The sequence below is a fragment of the Wolffia australiana genome, chromosome 14, assembly GCF_029677425.1.
Source record: "Wolffia australiana isolate 7733 chromosome 14, ASM2967742v1".
Classification (NCBI taxonomy): Eukaryota; Viridiplantae; Streptophyta; class Magnoliopsida; order Alismatales; family Araceae; genus Wolffia; species Wolffia australiana.
This window is the reverse complement of record NC_135848.1, coordinates 5,102,671-5,117,728: the sequence shown is the minus strand read 5'-3', so window position 1 is coordinate 5,117,728 and position 15,058 is coordinate 5,102,671.

Below are 15,058 nucleotides of genomic sequence, written 5' to 3'. Positions count from 1 at the left end.
CAAGCCTAGATCAAGTATATTTGGCACTCTTTACTTCATTGTATTTAAAATTTAGTGTAATTTTGATTAAGTGTTAGTGAATTTTTTTCTTCTTCTTGATCTTGGTCTGAATTTCCAAATTGTTAGGCTTGAGCAGAATGTACAAGTCCTTACTAGGATTAATAAGTGTGAGCATTGAATTGATTGTGTTCCAATTGCAAATTAAGAACACAAAAATTATAAAAATTATAATTTCTAGGAAGATTAGATTGTGTTTATTAGATAGTAGTTAGTGAATTTGGATACCCAATTTCCCCAAAACAATCAAATTCAAATATCCTTATGAACCTCTCTACTTGAAATCCTTTGATCCTTTTTATTACATCAAAAAAGTCAATCTAGAGCTCCTTACTTCTTCTATTCTTCCCATCTCCTTTACCCTCCTTTCTAAATTCTTCATCTAATTAGGGTGATTTGATCTTCATTGAAGATTAAATTAACTCTAATTAGGGTCAAATTATATAAGTAGATCACTATTGAATTTCTTACTAGCTTCCCTTGGACGATACCTATACATATTAAGTTATGGTTTTATAAATTTTATTATATAAGCTAAAAATCAACAACGATAAGGGATTATAAAATTGCAAAATTCACCCTTATTTTTGGCTTATCAGAAGGCAATAAACAAAATTCACCCAGGCAAGAGTTGTTTAGAGGCCTTCCCCTTCTTCTCCCTTCTTCCCCACACCTCCTCTCCACTCCCAATGCGGTCGGAATGGCATAACGACGGTGAAGGAGATTGAACGAGGCTCGTTAATGAGAAGGAGATCTGACGTGCTGAGGACTGTGTGGATAATTTTAGAGGCTGCACACATGAGAAGCTCAGCGTGACTCATTCGAGGATCAAAGGAATCACAGATCTGATCCGTGTTGAGGTACTTTGTTTCAATGTTCTATCGATGCCTTTACGATTTTGCTTAAGTCTTCCACTGCGGATCCTTATGATTTCTTCATTCATATCAAGTCCTGTAAAACCCAAAAGGTAGGGGGAGGGAGGGAGCTGGTGGTTTGGTGGAAGGGAGGGGATGAGAGAGGGGAGGGAAGGGGTGCTGGTGGCTTGCCTAGGTGGGGGGGGGGTGGATGAAGCGGAGAGGGAAAGGGGGGGGGGAAGGCTTGTGGCTTGCTGCTAATACGTACATTATTTAGTTATTTTTTGTGAAATTTACACATGTTTATGCATTCAAATAATCGTAAATGCATGTTACCAACCGTTAAATGATTAAATCTATTTTTTAAAGTGATATTCAGATTTTTGTGGATCTAATGGTATTTTAAGGATTTTTCCAACATCATATTCTTAAAGAAATTAAATTTCTGGTTCAGAATGTACTTTTTATTAATTTTTGGACCTTATATTCATTGAGATATGAATTTTCTAAGTAAAATATGTATTGATTTTATTTTTATGAGTTGTTATTTTTTATTATAATGAATTAATAATTTATTTTTGCTTTAAAAATGTGCCCCGCCACATGTCAACATTCAATTCATCAAATATCAATCAATCAAAAGCATTCACAACGATGACCTGAGCTAATCATTGTAAAATGGTGCAATTATGGGATCTAAATCATGATGTTAGAATGCCCCAATCATAAACTAACATGTTCCATTTATTTTGTTCAGGGGGTGACGGGGACCAATAGAAAAAAGAGGCGATTTAAATCACAGTAAATTCCATGCGATAATCAAGAGAGAAAATAATAATTAAAAAGAGAAATAAAAACATGAAATATTGTGGCGGTACACGTGGCACACACATGGCGCACACATGTACCACCGCAACTGGTTTAAGATTGCAATGATGTTGACGTGACACACAAAAACGCGTGACCACGTGACCCAATCATTGAATAATTGATACTTTCTCAGGCAACAAGGACATCTGTCAATGTGTAATTAATAGAAAGAGAAGAAAAAGTAAGCAACAAGAGAGATAAGGTGATGTGATGTGCATCAACGTGTCGCCACGTCATGATTAAATAAACAGTTGAAAGGAGGGTTTTTTTGTCTTTTTCTCTTGAAGGTACACGTGGCGCTCTTAGAGCCAGTGATCACGAAGGATGAGACAATCACACCAATCATTAATATTTGATGATTGTACATCTCAACTGCCAACAGAAAATGAGGAAGCGTGAGCGTCGATGACAAGCAGAGAAAAAATGGACGGTTAGGATTGCTCCAACCTCAAAGCTTGATAGCTGACAATCCAAAGGTCAGATTGAGCTGAACTTGTCAGGGGTGGTTTTTCTTCACCCCCATATTTTCATCCATATCCTCTCAATTTCATCCTTAAACTTGCTTTCCACTCATGTGGGCTGATTCAAAGGTAGTGAGTTTCTGAGTTCCATCAAGCCCTTTTTTCATGTCTTGGGTGTGCGAGAAGAGGCTATAGAGAAGGGGAGCTTACATGTACTTGCGAATCGCTGTGATCCTGGCAAAACATAGATCTAAAGTAAGTATCATTGCCTTAAATTGTTCTTTATCCACATCATAGTTATATTAAATCAATTTCACCATCACAGTACCTCACGTTCGTACCCTCTCTGTTGTGACATCTTACCATTTTCATGTCACTACCTCGTCATTACCTCACTCATTTGACTCACTCTTCACATCACTTCCGTGCATCCCTCTTGTCATCATCATTTTATCCTTTCTATCACTAAATATTTGAAAATCTTCATTATTAACATCTATTATCTTCTATAATAATTTTAATTATAGTACTAGTTATAATTGTCTCACCTCATCTCGGCCCTCGACTTTGTATTTTATATGTTTCTCATTTCATCTCACTAATCACTATATTAATAATATTAAGTCCTTAATTGATGTTCCATATGGAGACAATTTGTGCTCATCACTAGCTAAATTTAATTGAGTAAAGGTTTATATTTTTATCGAATAATCTCAAGAATACCAACTATGAATTAAAACCCCGAATTTTGAGCTTATCACCTGCTGGAGGGGGGGAGGGGGAGAGGGGGGGGGGCAAGGGGGGCATGAAGAGGAAAGGGGGGGGGGGAGTGGCGGGTGGCTTGGTGAAAGGGGGGGGGGGAGAGAGAGGGGAATTGGGGGCCTTTTCCCCAAGGGGGTTTTGGTTTCCTCGGGAATGCCAACCATTTGCGAATGGTTAACCTGTTCAGGAATGGTTCACGAACACTATTCAGAAGGGGTTTCCTATGTTCATGTTTGTGTTCATTTGCATGTTTGCAAATGAAAAAAACTTTTTTCCCATCCCTATAAGCAGCAGAATTGGATTGTATTTAATATTGTACAAAAAATGTTGTAACTTTTGATACATGAGGTATTTTTGAGTGCATCTTGATGCCTTGGAGAGCTATGGATCTATGCTATTTTTCTACGTGACATCTCAAACAAAGACAAGAGAAACAATTGAATCAATAAAAATAACACACAAAGCCCTTTTCAACTGGTTAGGGCCCAAAATGGTGTTCTCTTGTCTTATTCTTCTCCAAATAAACAGATTTGGCATGCTGCTCTCTTAATTGAAACCCTTAAGAAACAGTGGAACTAGGAAATCTGATACGCTAAGCCCTCCAACAGTGTATTAGGACTGATTCAAGGATTAGATATAAAATGGAGGGAAGAGAAGTTTGAACATAGGAGGCCAAATGTTCTCAGCCCTTGAATCTAACTCCAAGGATTCAGGATTCAGCCCTTGGATCTAACTCCAAGGATTCGGTATTCAGCCCTTGGATATAAAATGGGGGGAATGACACAATTGTTGCTTTTGAAGTCGAAACTGTTCGATTCTTGATCTAATCTATAACTTCCTTATTGATCTTCAATTTCCTTCTTGATTGTTACAAAGACTGCTATTGGTGTCATATTCATGCCCTAGGAGGAATTTTGATAGTTAAGGGTGTTTATTTGCATTCAGAATCAATATCTTAGCATTCTTGAAATTATCTGATATGTTATTTATCTTCATTACCATCTTCTATTCATGGATATATATAAAAATCCTCAAAATGCAATTTCCCCAAATTTTCTCCACTTTCTCTCTATTTTCTCTCTCTAGATCACTCGATCTGTTTTCTCTCTCTACATTTTGAAATTTATTCTCTTAAAATTCAATCACCTATCTAGCCTATCTATCCCTTGAGTTTCACAAACAAATTCATTCAACTCAATCCCCAATTTAAATTTACAATTTTGTTCTTTAAATTCTTCAACAAATACTTAAAAATTAAGAGTTAATTCTAACATCATTCATATTTTCAAATTAATTCCGGTTTTCCTGAAATATTTTGTCCCAAATTTAATTTATGAAACCTGATAACTGAAACTTAAAAAAATATCAAATTATTATAATACTCTGCAAATCATAAAACAAGAACCTTATAATTAACTATTAAATTCTACCATCTTCAATCATTTAATCAGTTAAATGATCAGAATTTGATATTCATTAACCTCCCTCTGGATTGACCTCTTTCTCATCCTTTATTTCCTGTACTTTATAAAAGAGAATTATAAATTTTATTGCATAAGCTCAATAGCCAATGGCATAGTTAAGTTCACGTCTAATCGACACTAATTTGAGCGTTATCAATTAGGATTAAAACAAATAAATTGAATAAATTATGATTCAATAGGTAATTTATTTTTTCTAAAATAAATAATGTATAATATGTATGAAGAAATAAAAATATATTTAAATGATGCATAATCATAAATAACACAATCTATTTGATGTTATCAGTTGTGGAGGCATCATGAGGAATTGGTAACTAGAGCCAAGTTGGTTCATTGGTAAATTTTTTTGTTAGAAAAAGTACGACTCCTGAGAGATATGCTTTTACTGGTTTATTCAGCCTACCTTGAATGCTAAAACCGCATTTTTCATGTAATGAAACTATGAATGTGTATATAACTATTTTATAAATGTATGATGATCACATTATCTAATGGGGAATTAATTCCAAACTTGACTTGTTCCTTGGGACACTCTTTAAGCTGTTCATGTGTCCAAACTCAAGGTGTATCCCCTCGATCAGTGTAATGGTGTATCTTTTCATCTTCTTCTCTAACTATTCTCAAAGATCTAGTTGATCTTCTGGCCATAAAATCTCACCAATGGGGTGAATGGAGTGAGTACAAGAGAAGAAAGGAGGGAGGGGGGGTAGTTCATGCTGGCATGGGCACGTAATATGGTTCCCCTCTATTTATACTTATTTAGATATTTTTCATAGAAGTCCTTATAACTTTAAATATATCTACTAACGTCCATTAATCTTATGTGTGTGACCATCTAGGCCCATGTATCAGTCTAGTTAATAACTTTAATGCCCCAATTGAAGGAACTCTATAAGACCAACAAGCCAATCACATATTCCATATCTCGTTCCATGTTCATTAATCCAATTTACTCATTATAGTGAAGTGTCATGCTTATAGTAAAAATCCATGAATAAATGATTTGACTTAGTAAATCATGTTGATATTATAATACATATATAATTAGTTTTCAACTATGTGTCCAAAATATTCATATTCAAGTGATACTCAAAAAGGACATTCAAGTATACTGATAGAATAATCCTATCGAGTTTCAATCATATGATATACATCGCCGGTCCTATAGCCATTAGAGTGGAGACACTAAGGATAGATACAAATCCTTGAATGGTATTGTACCAAAATGTCAGCCAGGTTGATTTAATTTTATGTAAACATTAACTGATGACAAATAACTTCCATGAGTAATTCAACACCCTCCATATATTATAAAGCACGAGGTGTATCTTGGCACCCCATGGTTTGGAGACTCAACTTTGCAACTAGGTTAAATAATTATGTCATTAATTAATCTATATAATAATTTAGATAATTAATTTGAAGGAATAATTAAGGTTATTGGAGTTTAGGGATTTTTATGAAAAATTCATATTAGTATAAAGTGGTTAAGGCTTGAAAAAAATTCACCCATGCCATAACTTTTTATGGCCCTCCGCTTCTTCTCCCTTCTCCCCTTGTATCCTCTCCATTCTTGATGTGACCAAGATATCATAATGACAACAATGGCGCATAAATGGGTCTCGTCAAGATAAATGAGGAGATTCAACATGTCAAGGATTCTGTGGATATGTCTAGAGGCTACACATTTGAGCAGCTCATGACTTCTCACTTGAGGATCTAAGAAATGACACATCAGATCCATGCCTAGGTGATTTAATCAAACATAATTTGAATGTCATTTTGATTTTGTTCATAGTCATGTTGCGTGAATCATTTTATTCATCCAAATCAAGACCATAGTGTTGTGATCTAGTGCCATGGTTCAATCAAAGAAAACAAATTTTCTATGCAACAAAAGCTGTAATCAATTCCAAGGCAATCTTTAAAATGTTGAGAGGCATCAAGTTTATTCATCCACATTTTCTCAAATAGAGTGGATGATGTAACACGATGAGCGCTGGGATTGGACGGCTCGTGTTACAACACATGAGTGAACGGGTGTGCACAATGATGCGAGAATAATATGATGCAATCTTTTAAATTCAATGACAAGTACGAGAAAACACTTTCAATTCGTATGGTCAATTAAGTTGACGAAGTTCGATTGGATCACAATTGGACTTCTCAACATCCCTTTGGACCAATTAGTCACCTCGAAAATGAGGGGTAAAATTAATTACCCTACGGCGTCCAATCCTTTGTGGTAATTGACTAGAGACTTACCAAGAAGAAAATCCTATCTCTCACAAATGATGCCTATCTTCTAATCAACAACAATACTCTCAGAGGCAACGGTAAAGCACTTCAACAATATTGTAGAAAGTAAACGAACTGCCAACATAGGGGAAGAGGTAGAACCTGAGGGCGAAGCCTGTCGTTCGGAGAGTCAAGGGCGACGGCGGCAATGGCGGTGGCGATGGTGGTGGCGGCAACGAGGGAACTCACAAGATCTGGCCAATAAGTTGCTTTCTTGGTGCGTTCTTGGACTCAAACAACCCAAGAAGAGGGTTTCTTGAAGATCGGATTCAAGAAAGCAGTGGCAGTGATGGCGATAGCGGCGGTGGCGATGGCGGTGGCGGCGGTAGCAATGGCAACAAGGGATTTCACAAGATCTGGCCACGAAGTTGCTTTCTTGGCCCGTTCTTGGACTCAAACAACCCAAGAAGAGGGTTTCTTGAAGATCGACTTCAAGAAAGTGGTGGTGGCGGCGGCGATGGCAACGGCGGTGGTGGCGATGGCGGTGATGCTTGAGTCACAGGAATGACTCCAAGAAGAGGATTCTTGGAACTTTCTTGAACCCAAAACAACCCAAGAATGGGTTTCTTGGAGAATGGCTTCAAGAATGTCTAAGGGGCATCATCGACAGTTCCTCCATGGAGATTCGACGTAGCTTGGACGCACAGTGGACGTACTCCATGATCTACTCTAGGAAAGCGATAAAATCTCCCAAAGGGAAGAAAGGTGGGAGCTAAAAATGAAGAAACCTTTCAAATTCGAATTCAACTCCAAAGTGTCCTCTTGGGCATGCCGACCTTTATATAGGGTCAAAGGCATGCCCAATCGGCTATAAGGGGAAGGAACCGTCTTTTGACGAGCGGCCTTCCCAAAGCAACAAAAGGATGAATGGTTCAAAAGGACGAGGCCCAAAACATAGATAGGCCTGTCCATAATTCAAAAAGAAATTACATTCAAAATAAACGAGAAAATAAAAGATGCTCGTTGATGTGTCATAAAGCAGCATACTTAAACGATGGGTCATGGACATCAGCTCGTGCTGCTCGATGAGGTTGCTGACGTCTTTCCGTGTCGGTGGCGAGATGGTCCCCCAACGGTGGACAATAGTATGCATGCTCAGCTAGATGGTGGGTTCCACTTGTAATGGATAGTACCAAAAGAAAGAGTGAGATTGGGATTTTTCTTTGTGTACAAAGAAGTTCGTAGAGGACTTAGCTCTTGAATTGAGTGACCTGCTAGACGCAGGTCCATTTCAGTAGACTTGAGTGACCTGATTGACCCAAGTGACCCAGTCAAGCAGAGCCGTTGGTGGTTTTAAATGGCTGCCAAAATCGAATTGGGTTTGACCTAGTCCTGGCCCAAGTGGTAGCTGCTTAGAGTGCATTCGCCTGCCTTGTGCAGGCAGCCGCTGGGAGCCACTAGTAGTTGCCAACGGTTTTTGCCCAGAGTAACACAGCCATTGGCGGCTGCGTGCGGCCGTGCATTTTGTGCCGAAGACACTAAGGATAGATAGTGGGTGCTCTTTAGTGGAAAGAGTTAACTAAATTGATCCGTAAAAATCCCTAAATGGTATAATAGAAAACTGTGAATCAGGTTGATTCATGTCACGGTTGTGTAACTGGTCCTTCAATCGAAGACAAAAGATGTATTGTGGATGGATCTTATCATGGGATTCTAAATAGTCTTAGTTTAGGTGCATCAAGAAGTTCACAAAGATGATTGAGTGGCCAAAATGGGATTGTCCACCCTCGGTATAAGAGGAGACAACTCAAGGAAGATGATGCAATGAAGTCCTTGGCCAAAGTAGTGAAATATCAGAGAAGAGTTCTCTAATGATTTCCGAACTCATCAGTACTAACACAAATGTCTGATTAGGGTTTGATAGTTGAACATACCCTAAGTCCTCCTTGGAGCGTCAAATGGATGAGGGACTATACATACACAATAACCAATGCCAAACATGTTACACGAGTGAGTTGATACACACTCCTTTGTATCTTCTAGACCACGAGGTGTAGTGATGGCGTGGCAGCCCGGGCCCCTAGAAACGTCTTCAGAGACGTCACCATCGTCATCATCATCGCTGCTAGTTTGCGTTCAGCCCGCCCGGCAAGTCCAGGCGACGGTACCTACACCCAGATTCAAGTATTCCGGGTGACAGGCACGCTATCTTCATTTTTTTTAGTTCGTCATTTTTAGTTATTCGCTTTCATTTTTAGTTTGTCGTTCGTCATTTTGATCCCCGTTACGATCATGTTGTAGTGAGGGGAGATTCAATCTATAAGGATCTTCCCCTCCACCCTCTAAGGGGATGAACCATCTCTCCACCCCCCCCCCTTTCTTATTTGGTTTATTTTGTAGTTTTAGGGGTCCATCCATGTTCCCCTATAAAAGGAACGATGGATGCCCTAAAAGAGTTACCCTATGTTTTGTTGAAAAATGAATTCTCAGGAGAGAAAAGAGGGGTCACGATCCAAGAGGAAGACGGAGGAAGAAGGAAAAGGAAGGAGGAAGAAGAAGAGGAAGGAAAAGGAGGGGAAAGGAGCTGCGCCGCTAGCCTCCATCGCCACCGTCCGAGCCGCCCGCACCGCCCTCGCGCGTGTGCCACTGCGAGCCGATTGCGACCGCCGACCCACCTCCCTGCGCTCCACCGCTCTCTCCTGCGCACGGCGCCGGCTCCGACCACCGCAGCCATCACTTAGCCGCGCTGGACTCCACTACTCGTGCACGCAAGTCCTGGGCGCCGCCGACCACCGTCGTCGCTCACCCGCGCACGACTCTGGCATCCGCCGCCGCAGCTGTCCTTCTGCCGTGCCGCGACACTGCTGCCCGCGCGCGGACTTGCAGCACCAGCCAACCGCTACTATCAGCCCTCCCGCGCGCGACACCGGCTCCACGTGCCGCGGCTTCTCTTGTGCCGCGCAGCGACCGCCGCCCATGCGCGCGCCCATGGCATAATCTGCCGCTGCCACCCGCCTGCCATGTATCGACACCGCACCCTCGCGGAACGACCTGCCGCCACCGTGCGCCTACCCACGCGCCGGCGCTACCCGCCTGCACCCAGCCGATGCCTCCACGTCACTCCAGCCATTCTTCCGGGCTAGTAAATCCTCCTCCGTGCCTCATCTCCATCGTCTCCGACGACACCACACCAAGCCGACGCACGAATCTGAGACATCCGTCCCCGGACATTGACGAGGTATGCCCGCTCCGTCACCATCTCTTATCTTTTTCAGTGCATTTTTTGTTTGCCTCCACCGCGCTCGGGTTAGACGTAGGTGAGCGAGATAGGTTGAGTGAATTACATCCAAAGACAAGAGCGTCTTCCCTGTTTGGTATGAGTCGGGATCGCCCGTCCCGTGACTGCAACACTCGGCGGGGTTACCCCGTTCGTCGCCGTAGCCATCCTCGTCTCCTCGGATGAGGTTCGAAGGGTCTACCTTACCTGCCCGGGCGACTCTGTCGTTTTCCCCGACATTGGAAATTTCCGCGAGTCGGCACTTGCACGCACCATAATTTAAAACTTTTGCATTCCCGTCGTCATTCGCTTATTTGGCATTTACCATTCGACGACGCCTCGCTATAGTCCGACTATCCCCACCTTTCATCGGCATTGAACCATCATATTCAGTGTCGATCGGACGACGTCCTGACGACTTCCTGCATCAACTTGGTATCAGAACCCCGCTGTGGTCGCCCACAACATGTCTCCAATGCATGAACTACATCATCCGCATCGCATCGCTTTTCGAAATTTCATCTAGGCTACCTAGGGATGGCCATAGAAATGCGATCGAGCCAGAGGGCTCAACGCGGAGGTTCTACCTCCCCTCGACATTCCAAACCGTCGCCCGATGAGAGGGGCAACCGCACTGCCCTCTCGGAACCTCTTCTCGTGACGCCCGTGGCTGGTCTGACACAACCGCCCATGGAATCCGCGCGGACTGCAACCGCCGAAAAGGGTGCCCCCAAATCGCGCGGACCACGTGATAACATGCAATTTTATCATGCAAAATCATGGAATTTATAAGAAATTTTCACCTAAAACATTAATATTGCATGTTATCATTATGAAAATATAAGCAATTTCCAAAAAATTTTGATTTTTTACAATTTTATGAATTTTTAGTTAATTATGCACAATTTTCTGATTTTATTTTTATGGAAAAATGATTTTTAAAGTCAAAATATATTTTTAAATGAATTTATTTCAGTTGAAAATATATTCTTATAATTTTTCTGATTTTTCCACATTTTTTTTAGAATTTTCTGGGATGATTTAGAGCCAAAAATGAAATTTATTTCATAAAAAAATCATTCTCGGAATTTTTTTTATTAATCACAGGCGTAAATATCAAATTTTTATTGTTTAAAGGGCAATTTTCCAATTTTTTAAACCGCGAGGTTTTTTTTATAATTTTCCAGGCGATTTCTATTGTTTTTCTTTTATTTTCCGGGGGTACGTGGCGCTTCCGCAGAAGGCCACGTCGCCCTCTACTGCTACAAAGCGGAATAATTCATGGCTTTTCGACTAAAACAAATGGATTTATGCCTCTGCGTAGCGCTGCGCGCCACGCACGCAGAGGGCGACGTGTCACGCCCTCGCGCATCGAGCGCTTTGTACTCACCTGTCGCGTACAAATCAAACTTATTGTGTTTTGAAATTTTTCTGTTATGCAGGGGTACGTGGCGCAATTTCATGGCTCAGCGCTTGAACAAAGGCCCACCGATCGGCGAATCAGAGCGCGCCACGTCGCACTCTAACCGCTCAACCTGAAGAGAGAGAAAATAAATTCAAAATTAGGCCTAAATCTTCAAAAAATCATAACTTTTCACCCTGATATCCAAATGACCTGAAATTTTCAGGGTTTGTTTGTAATAATCCTAACCACCTTTCTGAGCCAAGAACACTGTAAATTGGGCTCAGAAAGGTGGCGAAAGGGAACTTTGATTTTGAGCTCCAATACAATTGGCCTGGAGGACACAGCTTATTTCAACAGTTCAGATCCGGATTGGGGCCTCTCCAAAGTCTTGTAAGTCTTCATACCTCTTCAGATTCGTGTTTTCTTGAAGTTCTAACACGCCAAGGCATAGGCGAAAGGTATATGCCCTAGATTCATGAATTTTTAGAGAGAAGCAGAGGATCTTTGGTTAGAAACCAAAAATTCTATCTTAGGAGTTAGATCTAATCATAATTCAACATTTTCTATCAGTTAGATCTGTCAATTTTGACAGATATGACTGTTTAGACAAAAAATCCCCAAATTTCATGCACTTTCTCTCTCTAGATTAAACTTTCACTTTCTCTCTCTAAAATTCAAAATTCAAGTTTCAATTCTTTAATTCTCATCAATCTGAACTTCCACACAAAATTTCATTCAAAAATTCTCTCATTCAATACCTTAATCCTAAAAATTTCATAAACTCTCTTAATTTTCTCTCTCTTCAAGTCTCTTACATTGAAATTTCACTTAAATTCACTAATTCACTCAGAAATTCTTGCAGACTGCCTCTCTAGGGTTCGACTCCTTACTCATCATTTTACTAAAATCTAAATTGAGAAAGGAATTATAAATTTCATTGCATAAGCCTAAGCAAACAACGACAAATTAGCGATTATAAACCGTAAAATTTAGGCTTAAACCCACTCATGTGTCCCGTGGCTGCCGACGATCCTGCATGATTCACCACGGTCACTAGGTGCATCACCACTTTGTGATTTTGAGGAGAGGGCGACCACGGGTCGCCGACCGCACGGGAAGTCTCCCGTCGACAAGGTCACACCCCGGACGGCCACTGCACATGGTCGTGGAGCAAGACGCGGACGAGGAGGAATGCACTGCCAGCACCGACCTCGAGAGGACCCGTCAGAGGAGCAAGGGGCGTATCTTCACACCATGGCCGCCATGGTAGAACACGTGGAGCATATGCTCGCACGCCCACCATCTCCTGTACATGATGCCGATACGCCGCTCGCCGCTCGAGAGCAACTCCACAACCTGCCTAGGGTCGCTCGACATGCACATCGACAAAGGAGCCCTTACGATGATGGCGACGAGTACGAGGAGCTTGATAGAAGGCCAGTCGAGGTCCAGCGAGGACGACACCCCGCCCGAGACCCCGCATGTGACCCACAAGATGTCCGTGCTTGGGACAGGAGACACCCGCAGGACAACTGTGCCCGCTGGTATGAGGCCGACCGACCGGTCTGCCGAGACCACTACATTTGACGACGCGATCACGAGTTTGATGCCGACCACCCGGCCTACCGTGACGACCCCATCCGGTCCCGCAATCGTAGGTACGTAGCAGACCCACTTGCCCGTCGTGACGACTACGTCCGGCCTCACCACCGTCGGTACGAGGAAGTTGACGAGGCTCCTCGGTAGCCAACCACGCGCGATGCCTGACGGCCGCGTGCCGCCTCGCGAGGGTAGCCCCCACCACTGGGGCGACCGCGACAGCAAGCTGATCTCACCTCGCCGATGCATCAACCCGCGTCACGAGGACTACCCGGTGCCCGAATAGCACTCATACGACGAAGAGCATCGACGAGAGGAGCATCACGCTCGCATCTAGAGAAGCGTGCGTGCCGACGTTGCTGTCTTCGAGGGGTCGAGGAAACCCAAGGAGTTCATCGACTGGGAGTCGAGTATGAACTCCTACTTTCGGTGGTACCGCATGGATGATAACCTTTGCATCGAATATGGGGAGACGAGACTTGGCGAACAGGTCAAGATGTTCTAGGAGAATGAGCGTATCACCGCCGAGTGACGAGGATGACCCATCACATCTTGGGTCGATATGGCGAAAAAGTTGAGGAGCAAGTACATTCCTCGACAGTACCATATGTCACTATTCCTCTCGTGGCTCGATCTTAGGCAAGGTTGACTCACCGTGACGGAGTACATCAAGGCCTTCAAGGAATGTCGGATGCACTGTTGATTTGTGGGGGGCCCACGAATCATCATCGGATTGTTCGCCCATGGACTCAGACCAGCCCTGCGCAACGAGGTTCTTAAATGCAACCCGGCTAAAGTTGACGAGGCATATCATCTGGTTGAGCATATGGAGCATCCCTGCAATGAGGCCGCTGCACCCAGCGCAAGCACAGCGCCCCAGACCCCACTGGTCCGGCCCACTCCTGCTCGGACCACCCCGCCTGTGACCATACGGGCCTCCTAGGCCACCGGGGGGCAAGGGATCGCTCCCGCCACTTCTGTGGGGTTAACCCCACTAGCTCGGGCCATCACAAACGACACTCCGGCCCGCAGCATCACTGTAAGCCAAGCACACGTGACGTGCTTCAAGTGCCAGGGAAGGGGGCACCGGGCCAACCAATGCCCATCATCGACACTATTGACTGATGCTGGAGACGTCGACCTTGGCCAATTGGACAATATGGAGCTTCCACATGACGATCACTATCATGGGGACGAGGAGTTCACCCTCGAGTATGAGGAACCCGACAGACAGGTCGGGTACATAGAGATCACGGTACCCCATGCAACTCTGCCCATGGCGCCACGAGCTACCGGCTGCCTAGTGACCAACATAGACGTCGACCAACACAGCACTAGTAGGGCACGGCCACTGCCCTGGGTCGCTCCACCCGCTCGGTCAGCTCCAGTAGAGCCCAGACCAGAGCCTATGGTAGACTTGTCACTCCGCACCTCGATCTTTTACACTTACGTCAAGATCAATGACAAGGTGTGTTAACTAATCGTAGACAGTGGGAGTTGCATAAATGCCATATCCGATACGATGGTTACCCGACTAGGGCTAACCGCAATCCCCCATCCGACTCCCTACGACGTATCGTGGATAGACGCTTCATCGCTTTCGGTGAAGAGTCAGTGCCATGTACCGTTGAAGGTGAGCGCCTATGATGAAAGTGTTCTATGCGACGTACTTCCCATGAAAGTGGGAAAAATCATCTTGGGCCGTCCCTGGCTATATGACCACGACGTCACTCTAGCCGGAAGGACAAACACGTGTTCATTCTTATACCAGGGATGACGGGTCACATGGCACCTGTACACCATGAAACCTACGAACAAGCCGGTCACGACCAAACCCGTAGGGTTAATGGTCATTCAAGGCCCCTTGTTCATCTGAGACTTGGGCCGCGAGGGCGACGACACGCCAGTGTGCCTCGCCGTCACTCTTAACATCCCCGCTGACCCATCCGTAGAGCCCCGACCACCCAAGGTCAAAACCCTCGTATCAGAGTTTGGTGACGTCTTCCCCGAGGAGTTACCCGGCAAACTACCGCCGAAGCGTAACATCCAGC